This window comes from Arvicola amphibius, chromosome 15 (genome assembly GCF_903992535.2).
Source record: "Arvicola amphibius chromosome 15, mArvAmp1.2, whole genome shotgun sequence".
NCBI lineage: Eukaryota > Metazoa > Chordata > Mammalia > Rodentia > Cricetidae > Arvicola > Arvicola amphibius.
In genome coordinates, this window is record NC_052061.1 from 28,027,595 (window position 1) to 28,040,025 (window position 12,431).

Consider the following 12,431-nt stretch of genomic DNA (forward strand, 5'->3'; position numbering starts at 1 on the left):
GTTAGACTTTGGTGGTATTCTCACTTTGTTCTGTCATCAGTTAAGTAGATGTTTGTACATATCTCCCAAGGAATATGCCTATAAAACATGAACTCAGAATGTTGGAAATATAGTGTAAATTCAGTTCATGCGGCGAACCCCCCTGGCCAGCAGGGAAGAACGACCACTGAGTCGAGGATTCTTCTCAAATCACGCTTTATTGGAGCCTCTTGGTTAAGGGGAGAGCTGAAAGCGAGGGACCCGGAGCACTAAACGGCAGCCGCTTATATAGGGAGAGTGGACACGGGTCATGCCTGCGGGAGGTTCTGTCTAGAGCCTTGCCTAATATGGAGTTGTTTACTCGGTGCTGCAGGGACTCAGCGCCATCTTGTGATGGTGGCCGGCAAATCGGCTCCCTGCAAGTTCATTATTCAGGACCTTTACCTATTAAAACTATAGTCTTTATAAAAGAGGAACAAGGGATGACCAGCCTCAATAGAGATATCTACCACATACCTCCTGTACTCAAGATTCAGAGAATATCAAAAGGAGAAGAGGCAAGAAGATCATAAAAGTCAGAATATGAGGAATTCTGATCTAAAATTTTTCTTACAAAAGTGTCTTCTTCTAGAAATGACAGGGAAGCTATATCCATAATTCCTCAACAATATGACTGCCTAAAGAACACCTGAACAACAACAACATAAAACATGTCAACATAAAGGTGAAAATCTCATGGAACTCCAGCCCTAGACAAAGAACTACAGACAACTAATGATGGTTAAGGAAAGAAGAATTAGTCTTTCCCAGGGATGAGTCTTTAATTAGCAACTGTTAACAAGTGGTAAGCACTGAAATTATATACACACAATCAAAACTAAGTTTATGTGCATGCGTGCACTTGCACACACACAGAGCAATAATAATCAATAATAAGAGGCAATGAACTTGAGAGAGATTGAGGGACTGAGATGTTATGAAGGATAGAGAAAGAGAAAATAGGAAAGTTTGGAGGGAGGAAAGGGAATAAGGAAAATGATGTAATTATATATTAATGAAAATAATTTTTGTAAAAAGGAACACACCATTGACAAATGAAAGCAGAAATAACATGACACTTCTGGAAGCCAGAAAACAAGATTGGATCACAAGCAAAACAGAAGTTAAGCTAAGCAACACTTAGCATTTTCCATTGTTGTAGGAGGCTGTTTGTTGGTTCCCAGCTGCCCAAACTCCCAAAATAACCACACAGAAACTATATTAAATAAATCACTGCTTGGCCCATTAGCTATAGCTTCTTATTGGCTAACTCTTATATCTTAATTTAACCCATTTCTATTAATCTGTATATCACTGTGTGGCTGTGGCTTATCGGCAAATTTTCGGCATGTCTGTCTTTGGTGGTGGCTCTGTGGCTTCTCCTTGACCTTGCCTCCTTTCTCCCAGCATTCAGTTTTGTTATCCCTGTGTAGATCTATTCTGTCATATCAGGCTAAGCCAGTTTCTTTATTCATTAACCAATAAAAGTAACACATAGAGAGAAGGATCTCCCAAAACATCCCATCCTTGCAAAGAAAGCTGTTCTACAGACACTGAGAAAAATGTGTAGCTTGCCACAAGGATGGCTATCCTCTGTTAATACTTACCATAACCTGCTGATTTTTATGAACATTAATTTCATCATCTATGTATTTATATAATAATCTCAGCTTGTTGGAATAAATAAGCAGTATGTTTCTTTCAAATGTGGATTTTGTAACGTGTTTACAGAGTAACTGTAACTGGAAAGGAAACAATAGGCAATGATATCTTCTTTTGTTTTTAACCCCACATATACATAATATATAACATGGATTCATGTCAGAATAACATGGGTAATAAATTAAAACCTTACAATGCATTTTGAGAAGTAAATTTATACATGGTTCAAAAAACAGAGGGGGAAGGGGAGAGGCAGGGAGGGGAGGAGAGAAAAATGTAGAGCTCAATAAAAATCAATAAAAAAGAAAGTGTAAAAGAAAGCAGTCACATTCACAGTGGACATACACATTGAATATTGGGCACTCATTTCTACCTCATAATCACATAGAAGATAAGTAATATCCGCTTGTGAGAGAGGTGTTGATGTTACGTCACAGAAAATGTGTTTTTCCTCTCTAAGGGCTCTGGAAGAGTAAAAGAATAAGAGGTTTCTCTCTAAAATGAGATGTCAATAAAGTAAGTATTCTCAGCATTTGGTGTTACCAAATATTGCCCAAATAAATTAAAAGTAAAAAATAAATATCAGTTTCCTATTGCAATTTATTTTCCTTCTCCTTATTTTCTTAGACAACAGTGATTTCTTTAATGATATAAAGGGACAATTACTGTTATATGTACATAAAAATAACTTATTGATATACATGTATAGAAGTGGTAATAAACTAACCATGTCTTTCCAAAAGATACAGTTTTTAAATTAAATATGATATAAGTTATATATGTGCTCTTCATACATTCAAATTCATAAGAGCACTGCAAATTGACATTCACATGTGTCATGCAGATGTGGTCTTTAGGTGTGTCCATCTACGGCATGACAGTGTAAAGTAAAATGTAAGCATAGCAATGGCAGTAAATGGTGATAAGATCACTAGAGAAGCTAAGTAACAGGTAGACCCTAAAATAAAAATATATAAATCCCCCTATGAGGGGAAAATAGACAAGATCTCCTGACAAAATTGGGAGCATGGGGGTGGGGAGAGAAGGGAGGATGGTAGTGGAAGAAGAGAGGAGAAGGGGAGGGGGGAGAAGAACTTGAAGAAACAGGGTAGGCGAGATGGGGAAAGGACAGAAACAGAGAGCAAGGAAAGTGATATCTTGATTGAGGGAGCCAGTATGGGACTAACAAGAAACCTGACACTAGAGAAATTCACAGGTATCCACAAGGATGATCCCAGTTAAGATGCTAAGCAAAGTGGAGAGGGTGTGGGATCAGGTCTTGCCTTGTAGTCAGATTGATGACTACCTTAAACATCACCATGGAACCCTCATTCAGGAACTGATGGAAATAGAGGCAGAAACCCACAGTGGAGCACTGGACTATGCTCCCAACATCCAGTCAAAGAATGCGAGGAGGAAAAGTATGAGCAAAGATGCAAAGACCATGATGTTTCACCGAAACAGCTTAACACCTGAGTTAAAGGGAACTCATCAGCTCTGGCTGGACAGGGAAGGAACTGGTATGGGACCAAACTAGACCCTCTGAATGTGGACAGTTATAAGGATGGGGCAGAACGTGGGGCCACTGGCACTTGCACTTGGATTTATTCCTACTGCTTGCACTGGCTTTTTGGAACCCTTTCTCTTTGGATGGATACCTTGCTCGGCCTCGATATAGTAGATATGGTCTTGGTCCTTTCCCAAAAGTGAGGTGTCTTACTCTCTAAGAGGAGTGATGGGATGTGGAGGTGGGGAGAAGGTAGAGGGAACGGGAGGAGTGGAGGGAGTGGGAACTGGGATTGATATGTAAAATGATTAAACATAGTTTGCTTTCTTTTTAAAATAAAATAAAATAAAAATAGTGACTCTACATAGATCATGTAATTGACATTTAAGGCTGCAAATGCTGTATCAATCAAGAGGGCTCCATTTCACTATAGAGCACACTGGAGATTTGTATTAGAATTCTCTAAGGAACATAACCAAGAAAATAAATATTTCTTATGAAGTGGATTTTTTTTTTTCTCATGGTTTATTTTTTTTTATATTTAAAAATTTCCATCTCCTTCCCTCCTCCTCCCCCCTCCCTCCCCTCCTTCTCCCCTTTCTCTCCCCTCCTTCTCCCCCTTCCCTCCCCTCCCCTCCACCCATACCTCCCCTCCCTCCCTCTCAAGGCCAAGGAGCCATCAGGGTTCCCCACTCTATGCTAAGACCAAGGTCCTCCCAACTCCCCCCAGGTCCAGGAAGGTGATCGACCAAGCTGAGAAGGCTCCCACAGAGCCCGTCCATGAAGTGGATTTTTAAGATTGTTTCACAGATATAGGCTGAGTGACTAGTTCAACAATTGGTATCTCTTTGCTAGGGAGGCTGAGAACCGATCAATCAAGAGAGTGGATGATTCACCTTGGCTTATCTGGTGTTCAAAGTACAGAGGGTTCCTGGAGCGCTATAGGTTTTCAGACTACAACAGAGAGCCAAATCACCTACACTCTGTTGTCATGGAAGGATACAGATAGTGATGAAGTTTGGCTAAACACCAAAGTTAGTAGTCAAGGGGGAAAACTCTTAGTTAACTGAGTAACTCTTAAGAAACAGACAAGGAGCAGGGGTTTTAGACAATTTTTTTATCTTAAAATTTATACTCTAGTTTCACCTACCCTTTATTATTATCTGTTTGGTACAAATTGTCTCTGCAAGGAGTTATATGTAAAGTGAGGAGATAGTTCTAATATGAAGTGATTTTCAAAATGTGTTTTATATTCCACTATTACATATTGCAAACAAATGGATTATGATTTTCTTGCAATAAAGTAGGCAGTGTATTCATCATGCTAAGTCTATTGCTAAATGTTCGACCTGAGCTCAGATGAGTGTTAGTGAATTTTGGTTGGATGAATGAAAAGTATCACTAGACAGCAGCTAAACCATTATTGGAGTACTGGAAAGTGATGTAATTACGAGAAAACTGCCCAGAAGATTTTACTGATAGATTTTTGCTGAGTTAGATAAATTAAGATGACAACAGTTCCTTCTTCCAATTCGCAAGTCTGTATCTCTCTGCCAGGTATGATATCAGCAGCATCCTAAGAGGCACTCAGTAAACCTCTAGTGACTTTGGAGATAAGCTTCCCAAGAAGTACTCTTGCAAGGAGAATGATTTCATGCTGAATTCCACTCACTTCTGACAGGGGCTTACACTATTCCCTGAAGCAGTAGGCGCTGCCTAACAGCAGCCAAGAAAGTCAGCAACTGCAGGGAGATTCCCCTACCTGCTGATGATAGACGAGTTTTTAGAATGGAGCTTATTGATCCTTTGTAAGTGAATGTTGCAATTGTGAATTCTCACTCCATGATGTGGAAGCAAAATCCACCCTAAGAGAAGCTATGCCTGCCCCACTAAGCTGAGTCTATTGAACGACTTGACAAGGTCTCCCCATTCTTTAGTGATGTATTCCTGGAAAAAAGCCTTTCCAGTAAATGTGAGCCCATTTGGAGTGAATCATGTTGTTACCTATCTCTTGCAGAAGCAGGTCCATTAGGCAATATCTTTGAGAAGGGGAAGTACTATGGGCTTACACATCAAAATAAATTACTCGCTCAAGATGTCTGCTTGGAACATTCTCAAAGTAAATTCTGTATCATGAAATCAGCTCTTCTCAAGAGTTAGAAACTTTAGGAGTGGTAATTAGATGCTATAAGAGCAAGCACCAGTCTGAAACCGAATAAAACCCCACCGCTTCAGAAATCACTTGGTGGTATATGGGCTCTCAAATCCCTGCACAGATTTTCCCCTATATAGATTCTGTTTGTAACTAACCTCTAACAGAAGCTATTTACTTACTCTTACACAGTTCTATACTTATAGGTTAAGAGTCTTAACTGCAGACGTTCTATTCAGATCCTGTGGATATAATAATCAATACTGGTGACTAAGGTGCTAACTGATTGAGACATAGGAGATATTCAGTGAGTCAGTGAGTATAATTTAAATGGTTGTTATGCTTGTTTTGTTGTTGACTTGACCTAAGTGAGAGTTATCAGGGAAGAGACTAGTACATGAGAAAATGTTTCTATAAAATTGGCCTGTAGGAAGCCAATGGGTCATTTTCTTAATCAGTACTTGATGGGGGAGGATCCAGTTCATTGTGTGTGGTACCACCTTAGGTGGATGGTCCAGAGGTATTATAAGAAAGTGTACTGAGCAGGTCATAGAAACAAACCAGAAAACATCACTCTTTCATGGTCTATGCATCACTCCTACCTCCACGTAGCTATCCCACTTCAGTTTTTACCCAGATTTCCCTCAGTGATGAACTGTTACCTAGAAATCTAAAATGAAATAAGCTGTTCCATAGGAGCTTGGACAATGAGAATGCTGAGATCACTATAGATAATCAAGTCCTGACTTGTTACATTTCAAAGAAAACAAAGACTCTATTAGGGTCATGGTTCAGGTGAGCTGGTCATGAAGGATCAGACGTGATTAGTAAGAGACCAGAAGCACTACAGTGAAACCTTTGCTTTGTTGTGACAATTGATGCTGGTTAAGTAGAACTGATAAATTAGCTGTGATTCCAAAAAGATTGGAATTATTGAGGTGAACTCTTTGGGGAGAATTCTTTATGTTTGAGTACACAGATTCTGTTTTACAGAATGGTAAAGCCTGTACCTCATCCTGGCAATCAAATTTTGTAATGTATAAGAGTGTCATATATGGGGTGTTGGATGTGTGAAGTGGTTCATGGAGCATAGCTGAAGCTTGGCATGTATGAGAGACCAGGAAGGGGATTACATTGGTGGTGGTAGAGATAAAGCCTAATTATAGTAGAGATCCCAGAATTTTGAAGATACCAGTACCATGGGGCGACCACCATTCTATGTGCTGATTTTAAGTGATGTGTGTTGTTTCCACATGATGTCTGATATATCATTTTCCAATCTTTATCTAATTTATGAAGACTTAACTATGCATTATTTTATTATCACATATTACATAAAATATTTTATTTAATTATTTAAGCAAAAGAAGGAAATTTGCTGTCTACTTGTTTGTATAAAGTGTATGTTTCTTTTTTTTTTTTTTTTTTTTTTTTTTTGGTTTTTTCAAGACAGGGTTTCTCTGTGGCTTTAGAACCTGTCCTGGAACTAGCTCTTGTAGACCAGGCTGGTCTCGAACTCACAGAGATCCGCCTGCCTCTGCCTCCTGAGTGCTGGGATTAAAGGCGTGCGCCACCACCGCCCGGCTAAAGTGTATGTTTCTATTTGACTAGGAAGACCTTTGTCATACAATGGAAAACTGAGCTACTACAATAGAGATCCTGGAGCCATACTGCCTTATAGTGATTATATAAACTCCTGATATAATTCAAAACACTGATCCTATTATAATTAAGATATTACTAATTTATCTATGTGCCTTTTTTGTTTTATTGTATCAAGAAGTCATTAAATCATGTAGGTATAAATTCATAATTTAACATGTCTAAAATGTTTGCTCTCTTCTTAGTTAAAACAAATTATAATTATAGAAATTATGTTTGTATGTGACTATGCATAGACAAACATGTAAAAACTTTTAAGTTGGAATGATGTTCTTTAGAGACAAACTGGACTTGCATAGGAATATTTACACATAATTATCCTGTGTACATGGTGGTTCTGTCCACATGTTTCAGCCAGGAACCTATGCCATTATTTATGTTAATCACTGAAGACATTACCTGCTTTCCTGCTAAGTATTTAGAAGAGGTTGCTACCCTGAGGCTCATTTCTTTCTTTTTCTGTCATAATTCCAAAACCATCTTATGGAACATATAAAAATACTTTTTTTTTAACACAGGGCCGCACTATTGCACTGAAAGAACAAACATAAATTAACATTCGGTGGTCAAACCTCATATTAGAAGAGCACAAAAACCCAAGGGATAAGTTCTTCCTGTGTCAAATGATCCTCTGATATTCTCTGAGACTTCGGAAACCCAGATGATAGTTTTGATAGCATACACTTAGATTGACAACCCACTTCTGCCCTTTGTAGTTCCTAATTCATAATGCAGAAGCTCATTTGTTAAACTGAACTTACACCTTCACTTCGACCACAAAATATAAAACAGTCCACCTAGAGATCCTAATTAAATGTATATGTATCCAATACCATTGAGTATATGTGTTAGACAGTGCCATGCTTACTTTAGGACTGGAAAATGAGAAGGAAGATACCAGTGACTCCCTAATAGTAGAACGTGCCTTGCTTATTTTCACCTACAGTTTCTTTCTTTCTTTTTAATTAAATCACTGCTTGACCTATTAGCTCTAACTTCTTATTGGCTAGCTTTTACATCTTAATTTAATACATTTCCATTATTTTATATTTTATCACGAGGCTCCTGGCCTACGGGCAAGGTTCCAGCATGTCTGTCTCCAGCAGCTGCTCCATGGCTTCTCTCTGACTCTGCCCTCTTTCTCCCAGTGTTCAGCCTAGCTTTCCCCGCCTAACTAAGTTATACCTTGCTAAAGGCCAAGCCAGTTTCTTTGTTCATTAACCAATAAAAACAACACATAGACAGAAGGACCTCCCAAACCATATATATGCATGTATCTGAGGTTAGGGCCATCCCTTGGAGCTGGAGCTACAAGCAGTTTAAAACTATTTGATGAGGGTGCAGGGAATAACACTCTGGTCTTCTCTAAAAACAGACATGTTCTTTTTTTCCCAAAATGATCTACAATATCAACTGTGTGATATGCTGCAGAAGTCAAATAAAATAAGAATATGTTGCCGGGCAGTGGTGGTGCACGCCTTTAATCCCAGCACTCGGGAGGCAGAGGCAGGCGGATCTTTGAGTTCGAGGCCAGCCTGGTCTACAAGAGCTAGATCCAGGACAGGCTCTAGAAACTACAGGGAAACCCTGTCTCGAAAAACAAAACAAAACAAAAAAAAAACAAAAATAAGAATATGTTGAGGGGAGAAATACAAGTACTCACAGAATAAACATTACATAAAATGAATTTTCAATAACACATTTGTTATTGCTTTACACTAAGAATGCTACAATTTCATATTTCATAGTGTTTTCCTCCAATGCATGTCATAAAATTCTGTGAAAACTGGAAATAGTGGAAGAATGGCTAATATGATTTATACAATGAGTGTAACAACCAAACAAAGACATGTAAAACAAAACAAGATCACTAATACACAGCATTGTGTATTTTCATTCAAACTTATGAAATTAGATTGGCTTATCAGGAAGTAGATTTACTCAACACTTGTTACTAGTATCTAAGTCTTTAAAATAAATTCTCTTTGTTTCTGGGAACAGAAGGAAAATATATAGAAAAAGTTGAAATATAAAATGACTGTTTCAGTAATATTTATCTCACTGACTCTGTGTGTCCTGTCAATAACAGTATGATACTTGTCATTGCAAACCTAATATAACTGACATTGACATTCAGAAGTCCTAAAATATTTTCCATTTCAATATTTCCATCTTAAAAGTTTTATATTATTTGACTATTTCAGATATTTATGTGTTGCAGCTGGCCCAGAAAGCACTTAACCTGCACATGTCATGATCTTCCTGCCTCAGCTTCCCAGCTATTGGCATTATGTGTCATATGCCACAATGCCTGACCCAGAGACAGCAGATTAAATTGCAAGTTTGAAGAAAAAAAGTCATGCTTTTAAAAATGATGTTTCTTCCAGTTACCTTTCATAAACTCTGAGACTGTGATATTATATTGTTACTCTGTAGAGGTATTTTTATGTCAGCTGCAGAAATTATGATATCTACTGCAATAAAATTTGTCCTTGATCCACAAGGGAGAGTCTTCTAGAGAAAATAAAGCCTCTGAACACAGTTTAGTGTGTTAGAGCTATTACGGGGAGCAGCAAGATGCTCATAAGTCTTCATCTGGAATGCGTGTGTCCTTCTGTGACCCTCATCTCGTTCTTAGCAGATGAGTTTTCCATTGCTGCCATAACAAATTATCGAAAGTTTAATGGTTTAAAACAAGATACATTTATTACAGCATAGTTATTTAGGTCAGAAGTTAGGCACAATTCTCATTAGGCTAAAATCAAAGTGCTAACTGGGCTTTATCTCTTTTAGTGTTAGCGGCTTCTGGAAAAGTCTATTTCCTGGCTATTCTGTTCATTAAGACAAATCATATGGTTCCTGTCTACTGCTGCTATAGAGAATGACTGATTGAGTGTTACTTCTAATTAACTGTAGTATGCTAGCTCTTGGTTCTAGATTCTGCAGTGTCCAAGAATTAAGGGCTACACTGGAGTGGATCTACTTTCTGAGTCTTGGATTGCAAAAATTAGAGAGACTGTAAATCTTTAATATTTTTACAATGACTTATTTTATTATAAGTTTTGCATATGTGATCGTATCTTATTGTATATGTGCATGTGAGTGAAGGGGCTTTTGAGGGCCCAAGGCTGTGCATGTGAGATTGCTGAGATGGATGCTGGGAAGTAAACTGTGGTTCTCTATAAAACCAGGACACTCTTCTAAATGCTAAGCCATCTCCCTGGCCACTGAGAACTAATCATGTTGTATAGAATCCATGATTGCATTAATCCCTCCATATGGACATAGTTCTTAAGGTCTAATTACATTGACTAAGTCTCATCTTCTTTTTTTTTCCATGGGGATTAAGATTCTAAACATAAGCTTTAAATAAAGCTATCAAATTATGGCCTCTCTACTTTTGTCTTACATGTTGCTAACATAATATTAGTTTAACTATACTTTTGTTTTAATATCCCATCCTTGACCAAGAGGAGAAAAGATTTCCAGATTTTAATACAATTGTGATTTGAGTAACTCTATCACCATGAAAGTAAGGATTCCATTCAGTACAAACTTTGCATACCCAATTTTATGATCTAAAAAGGTACATTATCTAAAGTGTACCTTTTTAATTAGGTAAAAGTCATCCAAAGTTCTATATATTAGGGTACAGATATATTCAGGGAAAAAAGCTTGATATTAGCTACCAAATTCAGTATAGCTCTTAAAATATTTATTACATAGAACTATATATATTGCTTCTTGACCTTTGTGCTAACATAAAATGTAGAACTGCACATATACTTAATTTCCTAAAATAACATGAGCAAATCATCTATCATCCCAAAACACACAGTGACTTGTAAATTATTCTCAAATTTCCTATTTTTATTAAGCATATATTTATTATGAATAATCATGAACCTGACATATTCAATTATGAACACTAGTTTACAATGAACATCAAGTACTGCTGAACCTTTGGGTGGTGGAGCAGACAGGAATTAGGAAGTGAGAAAATAGAATTCCATCATTTAATAGAAGCTGTCTGCTGCATAGAGATTAAGCATCACTAAGTAAGAATACTGTGTATAAGATAATAAATAGCAATCATTATCCCTTTCTATGTATGATCTCATTGTCATACCTTACTTTAAGTCAATTTTACTATTTTAATGTGCTACCTTTAAATATAGTGATTTTATCTTAATTATTTCAATATTTATGCACTGAGCCTTATATATGAATAAGCGTATATTTGAATAATACTTTTATTACAATGATTAGAAAGAAATGTTTGTGGAATATATAACATGTATTTTAAATAATAAATGGAGTTTTAAGCAATGTTGGATACAAATATTCACACATAAATTTGTTGTTTATGTGATAAAATATATACATATATGTATATATATAATACATTTGCCTTAACCATCTATCCACCAATAACCCAATATATAATAATAATTCCACATAATAAATGGCAAAAGATTGGATCTATATACACAAATATTTTTCATATACATACATGTACATTATATTTTTGTATGTATGACAAACTGATTTTCAGAGCTGTTACTGAGAGTATCTTCTGTATAACTTTATAAATTCTGTATATAGCATAATAATTGTGATTTTTGTTGTTATTATATTTTGGAAAACATATTTCATAGGGTTAAATTGAAGGTGTGTATCATGTGTTCCTAAACAATTCACAACGGGTGTTTAGATGAGAAATATACTATTTTAGGTTATGATGATAGCAAGGTGAAAACTGGGGTGAAATTATCCTGCACTGTCAGAACAGAAATAATGAAAATTTGCATTTTACATCCATGTTATACAGAACAGGATCTTAAAGACATCAACACACTGTGAACATATAAAGGTTAAATTAAAAGTGCACATTGTCAGCTATGCTTTGTCACAAGAGTAGGAAGAGAGAATCAAGGAGTTTAAGAGGATGAGATCAGGATTTATGTTGAAAACACAAATTAATCTGTAGGTCAAAAGAGCCTGGGTTTAATGACCTTTCTACTGGCATAACGTGGCAGTTCTGCCTTACTGCTTTTTTTATATTTAATGCTTTTTATATAATCTAGAAGCACAGTATACTAGCAATAGGGCTCTCTCTCAAAAACCAAAATTTGCTTTCATATAATGACAAACTCACTGTACTGGGTTATTTCATTAAAGTCTACCCTACATTCACCAAAGATATACTAACTCGGAACAAATGAGAGCACAGTTTGGAAACAACCTTAGTTATATTTGTTACTTCTGATAATAAATTCAATATTCTGATAATAGCAGAAGATGCTTTTTTACTTTAAATGCCAGCCCCCACCTTCCCCTTGCCTTTTGTTTTTCTAATGAACTCACATTATACTTTAAAGATGTGCTATGGCACAAAATTCTAACTCTTGTGAAAGTCTCCCTGGGTTC